Raw genomic sequence first — 7889 nt, 5'->3', positions numbered from 1 at the left:
GTGGGGTGCAGGTGATCGGAAATCAAAGTTAAAATGCACATTGGGTTCAAAAAGATGCATCATAGTAGGTGACTAGTCAACCACATGAGGTCAGTCCCAGTTGCACACTAGAAGGAGCATTAGCCGGCTAGGTGCAGCCACATCTAGCAGCAGCATGTCCTCCCCATTTCGACTAAGTCCATTTGAAGGAATCCTGCACACATCCGTACTTCAGCCGAGCCCATATCACAACGTCCATGAGCCTTCTTCCCGTCCAGGTTCATCACCCACGCATCAAGCAGCCGAGTCCCAGCGTCCGTGCCCCATTCTCACGTGTTCCCGCGAGTGATCCTCCACGTCCCGGAACAACAGCAAATCCCAGGATTCATGATCATCCCAGCGCATGTGATCAGCTCCATCTCAAGCTCATCCGCGTGCAGCCCAACATCCCGTGAGCAGTCTCTGTGTCCCAGGTTCTCCCAGTTCTCAGCAGTCCACGCACCCCAGCATCCCGTGAAGCTTCCGAGTCCATCCTCCCACGCGTCCCAAGCTTCACCGCGTTCGAAGATCCCGGCATCTCCCGATTCCAACGTCCGCGTCCACACTTCTTCCTCCCAGCCGTCCGCGTGCAAATCTTCCACGAAGATCCCGCATCCACAGCACAAATCCAGCTTCCGTCTTCCTCGCAGGCCACGTCCGTCCCGTCCGCTTCATCCGCGCGATTCCATCCCGATTCCCAGCTTCTGTGATCGCATCCAAGCAGCCGAATCCCAGCATCCCGAGCTCGCGATCCGTCGGAACCAGCTTCCTTTCCAGCTTCTTCGGAGATCCAGCCACATCAGCTCCCAGCCTTCCGTCTTCCTCGCAGCCTCCCGGATTCGCAATCATCCGAGTTCATCCATCCGTGTCCGCCCGCTTCTTCCGCCTCTCAGCCTCTCCGCGTCCGGGATACTCGGTAGCCAGCATGAGAGGAGCATCCCGTGTGATCAGGGGGTCCATCGAGAGATATAAAGGGCTCTCGGTTGGCAAACGAAGGGGGGGGAGCTCTCATTTGAAAACAAAGAAAAAAAACAGAGGAGGAGAGAAACAGGGGAGGCCCTGTTCCGAAAATAAAAAAGAAAAAAAAAGGGGAAAGAGGAACAGGGGAGATTTTTCATGTTGATGGCCGGCTAATTCCTTTGGTCTAGGGTGATGGGAGAACCCTTGACTTGTTACTTTCTTGAAGTAAACTCTGAACTTTAGTTTTAATGGATTTACATCTTTTCATATGTTCTGATTCTCTCATATTTTTTATTAGATAGATTCATCATGTTTTATATTTATTGATGCATGGATTGCTTTGATATTTGATTTGTCGTAGACATAACTGGCACGATGAATGCTTAGACATTGAGTTCATGTATTCAAAAGATATATTTCATGATTGAAACTATTTTATTTATTTGATCCTTGATCGAGAATTACCAAGTTTATTTCTTGAACGCAATATTGTCAAGGGGGATTCCGGATCCCTAACCATTTCTATTTCATTGAATTTTGTTTATTATTCTTTGTATTTAATTTCTGAAAACCAAAACATCATTTTAATCCACAAATTTATTTAACTGAAAATTACATCTAAAAATTACGCTAATAATCTATATATCGTTCCTTGAGGATTCGACCTCGGACTTCCGAGATTTTACTACTTGTGCGATTCTCCTGCACTTGGGAGAACAATTTTATTTTTGCATCAAGTTTTTGGCGCTGTTGCCGGGGAACGGCTTAGTTATTAGTATAATTTTAGATTTAATTAGTACCCTATCAGTTAGATTGAACATTATAGTAAAACTAAAACTGAAAAAAAAAAAATTCTGCTATTTTTATTTCCTGCACAGTCTGCATCAAACTCTGATATCTGAGTAATCCACCATCTGTTTGCACTCAAATTTTGTCGGCTGCTGTAGGACACATGTTTCTTTCATCTGAACGGTCTGATTGATATTCTTATACTTTTATGACCATTAAATTAATATAAACTTTGCTGCTGTCTGCTTTGAATTTTCTGTGTTTACTTTTTTTGTTTAGAATCAGAATTTTATTATCATCATATCTCATTAACCCTTGTTGCTACTTGAAAATTGATAAGAACTTTAAGAAAAGATCAAGGGTAATCATTAAAAAAAAATAAAAAAACAAAAAAAAACAAACAAATAAATAAACTCTGAAATTTTGTATGCTAGGTTGGAATAGGGACAACACTGGACGTCTGAGTCGACAACCTTTTGACAATTCCTTAGATCACATTATTGAAACATTTTTGCAAAATCTCAGATCTGGTGAGATGGCTGATGATGATGTAGGAAGTCACCATGGTAATGAAGGTAGACCCCCAGTTATGACACTTCGACAATACTTACATCCCACTAGGACTAGTCAACCTTCATGCATGATTATTCCTGAAAATGTAGGACACTTTGAAATCAAACCAGGAGTAATTCAATTGCTGCCAAAGTATCATGGAATGGAATTCGAGAACCCTTATCTTCACCTTAAGGATTTTGAGGAAATTAGCATCACATTTAGAGTGCCAAATGTATCGGAAGATGTCCTTAAATTGACCTTGTTTCCTTTTTCCTTAAAAGATAAAGCCAAAACATGGCTTAACTCCTTGAGACCTAGATCGCTAGGAACATGGCAGGATATGCAAAGAGAATTCTTGAAAAAATTCTTTCCCGCACAAAGGACTAATTTTTTGAAAAGGCACATTAGTAATTTCCAGCAAAAAGACCATGAAATATTTTATGAATGCTGGGAGAGATTTAAAGATTTGCTTCTCTCTTGTCCTCATCATGGGTTTGAAACATGGAGAACCATTAGTTTCTTTTACGAAGGGTTGTCTCCACAGTTGAAACAATTTATAGAGACTATGTGCAATGGTCTATTTCTGAAAAAGCAACCCGATGAGGCATGGGACTATTTAGACTCTCTCGCAGAGACTGCACAATTATGGGATACAGGGTATAGAGTGAATAAACCTTTGCCTAAGCCTACTAACATTGGACATGGGGGCCTTTATAACCTTAGTACTCAAGATGATATTCAGGCTAAAATGGCAGCCCTTACTAGGAAGGTAGAGGAAATTGAACTTAGAAGGATTGAACCCGTCAAGACCGTAGAGCATAACGACGAGTGTTGTAGGATTTGCGAGATGCCTGGCCATCTCACCACTGATTGCCCCACAATACCCGCATTCAAGGAAATCTTGCACGATCAAGCCAATGTTATGAATACATATCAAAAATCTTTCAATAATCCTTTTTCGGGCACTTACAACACTGGATGGAAGAACCATCCAAATTTCAGGTGGAGGAATGACCAACCTCAACAAGTATATAACCCAACTCCTCCACCTCCGCCACCTCATTATGCCACACGCACCCCCTCAAAAACCCAGTCTCGAAGAAACTTTACAATCTTTCATGCAAGGTCAAGCTAAAATCAATGATGAATTAAGAAATCAACTGACTACGCTGACCACTGCTTTAAGTGCTCAAGAGAAGGGTAAGCTACCAGCTCAACCACAACCTAATCCTCAAATCTATGGCGGTAGTAATGCATCATCTTCAACTTCACATAAAGAGCAAGCAAAGAGTATAATAACTTTGCGAAGTGGAAAGATTATTGACCGACCAGTCCCAGAACAAACACAAGTCATACCTGATTCTGACCCTCCCAAGACAAAAGAAAAGGATAACGAAGAAACTGAAGCACCAACATCTATTGAAAAAATCAAATGTCCTTTTTTGCACCATTTCCACAAAGATTAAAGCCCTTGCAAAAGCTTGAACCAAACTCTGAAATTCTTGAGCTTTTTAAGCAAGTAAAAATCAATGTACCTCTTCTTGATGCAATCAAACAAGTGCCTTCCTATGCAAAATTTTTAAAAGATTTATGCACTGTCAAGCGTCGTTTAAATGTCAAAAAGAAGGCATTTTTGGCTGAAAATGTAAGTGCAATTTTACAGCATAACATTCTCCCTAAATATAAGGATCCAGGTTGCCCAACTATCTCGTGCATCATTGGCAATTTTAGGATTGAGCGAGCATTGTTAGATTTAGGAGCGAGTGTGAATTTGTTGCCATATACGGTATATGAGCAACTCGGTTTGGGTGAGTTGAAGCCAACAATTGTGACCTTACAATTAGCTGACCGGTCAGTGAAGGTCCCTAGAGGGATTATCGAAGATGTGTTGGTCCAAGTAGACAAGTTCTATTTTCCTGTCGACTTTATCGTACTGGACACACATCCGGCTTCCAATTCACCATCTCAGATTCCAGTCATCTTAGGACGTTCATTCCTTGCAACTTCTAATGCATTGATCAATTGTAGGAATGGTATCATGAAGCTTTCTTTTGGCAATATGACTTTGGAACTGAACGTCTTTAGTATAGGCAAACAACCCAGTGATCATGAAGAAAGTAAAGAAGTTGAATGGGTTGAAACCATTGCGGAAGAATATTTGTTAAAAGAAACATTTACTGAATCGGCCGACAATGGTTTGATAGATTGGTGTTCTGAAGGTACTGCTGATGATATGGTCCCACCTATTTTAGATAACTCGGATGTCATGATGGTCAATGGGTGGAGACCAAGAATAGAGAAATTTGAACAGTTGCCACCTCTAAAAGCAAAGATAGTACCATCCCATGAACAAACACCTAAGCTCGAGTTGAAACCTTTACCGAAGTAACTCAAGTATGTCTTTCTTGGATCCAAGGACATATTTCCTATAATCATCTCATCTGATCTGGATCATGCCCAAGAAAGAAAATTACTTGGTGTTCTAACGAAATATAAGGGAGCTTTAGGATGGTCTATTGCCGACTTGAAGGGGATTAGCCCTTTAATTTGCACGCACCGGATATATTTGGAGGACAATGCCAAAACCACAAGGCAAATGCAACGCAGGTTGAATCCTACGATGAGAGATGTGGTTAAAGCAGAAGTCCTCAAGTTGCTTGACGTGGGTATTATTTACCCAATTTCTGACAGTAAATGGGTAAGTCCTACTCAAGTCGTTCCTAAAAGGTCGGGTCTGACGGTAGTCAAAAATGAGCAGGGTGAACTAGTCCCAACTCGTGTTCCGACGAGTTGGCGCATGTGTGTTGACTACCGAAAATTGAATTTGGTCACTAGAAAAGATCACTTTCCCCTACCCTTCCTAGACCAAGTTTTAGAAAGAGTTGCAGGACACAATTTCTATTGTTTTCTCGATGGCTATTCCGGATACTACCAAATCGAGATTTCACCAGAAGATCAAGAGAAGACTACTTTTACTTGTCCTTTTGGTACATTTGCTTTCCGTCGGATGCCGTTCGGGTTATGTAATGCACCTGCAACATTTCAAAGATGCATGCTCAGTATTTTTGAAGACATGAACGAGAAGTTTTTGGAAGTGTTCATGGATGATTTTTCTGTTTTTGGCGATTCTTTTGATGATTGTTTACTACATTTACAAGCTGTCTTAGCTCGATGTATAGAAAAGAACCTGATACTGAATTGAGAGAAATGCCACTTCATGGTGCCAAAGGGAATTGTCCTAGGACATATTGTTTCATCGAAGGGCATGGAAGTTGATAGAGCCAAGATTGACTTAATCGCCAAGCTACCTGCACCCAAAACGGTTCGAGATGTTAGATCATTTTTGGGTCATGCTAGATTTTATAGGTGGTTCATCAAGGACTTTAGTGTCATAGCTCGACCATTATGTAACCTCCTATCCCTTGATACACCGTTCAATTGGACTGAAACCTGTCAAGAGGCATTCGAAAAGTTGAAGTCTATGCTTAGCACTGCACCCATCGTGCGACCACCCGATTGGTCATTACCTTTTGAGATCATGTGCGATGCTAGTGACTATGCGATAGGAGCTGTCCTAGGACAACGCAAGGATAATAAGCCATATGTCATTTATTATGCAAGCAAAACTTTAAATGATGCTCAAATGAAATACACCACCACCGAAAAGGAATTGCTTGCAGTAGTATTTGCATTAGACAAATTTCGCTCTTATATCCTTGGTGCTCCTATTGTTATCTTTACGGATCATGCAACGCTAAAATATTTACTGGATAAGAAAGAGGCTAAACCACGCTTAATACGATGGATTCTTTTACTCCAAGAATTTGACATCACTATCAAAGATAAAAAGGGAGTAGAGAATGTGGTTGCTGACCATTTATCACGGCTAGTTTTTAATGATTTGGTGCCACAGTTGCCCATCAAGGACTCGTTCCCTGAAGAGCAATTGTTTGCACTTTCTACTATGCCATGGTATGCTGATATTGCAAACTTTCTTGTCACTAACCGGATGCCGGAGCATTGGGGATTGAATGATAAGAATAATTTCTTGCGTGAAGTAAGAAATTATTATTATGATGCTCCTTATTTGTTCAGGTATTGCAATGATCAAATCTTTAGAAGATGCATTCCGGAACATGAGATACAAAGTGTACTCTCTTTTTATCATGCCAGTGCTTGTGGAGGACACTTTGCATCTAAGAAAACGGCAGCTAAGGTGTTGCAATGTGGTTTTTATTGGCCTACACTATTTAAAGATGCCCACGAGTTCTGTAGGACATGTGACCCATGTCAACGTGTTGGAAGTCTAACTCGTAGGCAAATGATGCCTCTTCAGCCCATTACTGCTATTGAAATTTTTGACATGTGGGGCATCGATTTCATGGGCCCATTTCCACCGTCTTTTGGATATGAGTATATTTTAGTTGGTGTTGAGTATGTGTCAAAATGGGTAGAAGCTGTTGCCTGTAGAACTATGATCACAAACCTGTTTTGAAATTTCTAAAAGAAAATATTTTTTCACGATTTGGGATGCCCAAGGTTATAATTAGTGATGGGGGAAAACATTTCTGTAATAAGCCTTTTGAGATCCTATTATGAAAGTACGGTATCACTCATAGAATTGCAACTCCTTACCACACGCAGACTAGTGGCCAAGTAGAGCTAGCCAATCGGAAGATTAAATGAATTTTAGAGAAAACGGTGAATCCATCACGCAAAGACTGGTCTTTAAAACTTTCTGATGCATTGTGGGCTTACCGTACTGCTTATAAAACTATTCTTGGTATGTCCCATATCGGCTAGTCTATGGAAAAGCATGTCATCTACCTGTTGAATTAGAGCATAAATCATATTGGGCCATTAGAAAATTGAACTTTGAATTGTCAGATGCTGGTTTAATTCGAAAATTACAATTAAGTGAGTTGAATGAAATTCGTCGGGATGCGTATGACAATGCTAGACTTTGTAAAGAACGAATGAAAATTAGGCATGATAAATCAATTCTAAGAAAATCTTTTGAACCTGCACAAAAAGTTCTTTTGTATGACTCTCGCTTACATCTGTTTCCTGGAAAGTTACGATCAAGATGGACAGGTCCTTTCATTGTAAAAACTGTTTTTCCACACGGGGCAGTTGAAATTGAGAATCCACAGGATGGTCAAATTTTTAAAGTAAATGGACACAGATTAAAACCTTTTCTTGAGAATTTTGCAGATGAAGAGGACTCCTTTCCCTTGGAGGAGCCTTCTTATGACTGAACATGAAGGCCAAGGTATGTGTATATTAGTTAGAATTATTATTTTTTTCTTTTATTTCTAGTTTTCTTCTTATTTTGTAGGTCTTCTTTTTCTGAAAATCAACAGCTCAAGGTATTCTTCTTCTCTCTATTATTTTCTCTATTGTCTCTCATATATAGTTTTCTTGCATTTTTTTTACATTGAGGACAATGCAATGTTTAAGTTGGGGGGAGGGAAATATTTTGATCAAAAAAAAAAAAAAAATTGTTTTTTGCATTTGATTTATTCTATTACTTTCTTTTCTGAGCAAATGCACATGTATTTTCATAT

The 7889-nt window shown here is 40.1% G+C and overlaps 1 pseudogene; it reads right to left on the bottom strand.

Annotated features, from left to right (window-relative positions):
- Window positions 1-2719: 2719 nt before the first annotated feature.
- Window positions 2720-2817, bottom strand: LOC120108842 (annotated as a pseudogene).
- Window positions 2818-7889: the final 5072 nt, after the last annotated feature.

Source organism: Phoenix dactylifera, unplaced genomic scaffold (genome assembly GCF_009389715.1).
Source record: "Phoenix dactylifera cultivar Barhee BC4 unplaced genomic scaffold, palm_55x_up_171113_PBpolish2nd_filt_p 001587F, whole genome shotgun sequence".
Classification (NCBI taxonomy): Eukaryota; Viridiplantae; Streptophyta; class Magnoliopsida; order Arecales; family Arecaceae; genus Phoenix; species Phoenix dactylifera.
Note: the sequence above shows the minus strand (reverse complement) of the source record. Positions and strands in the feature narration are given on the sequence as shown.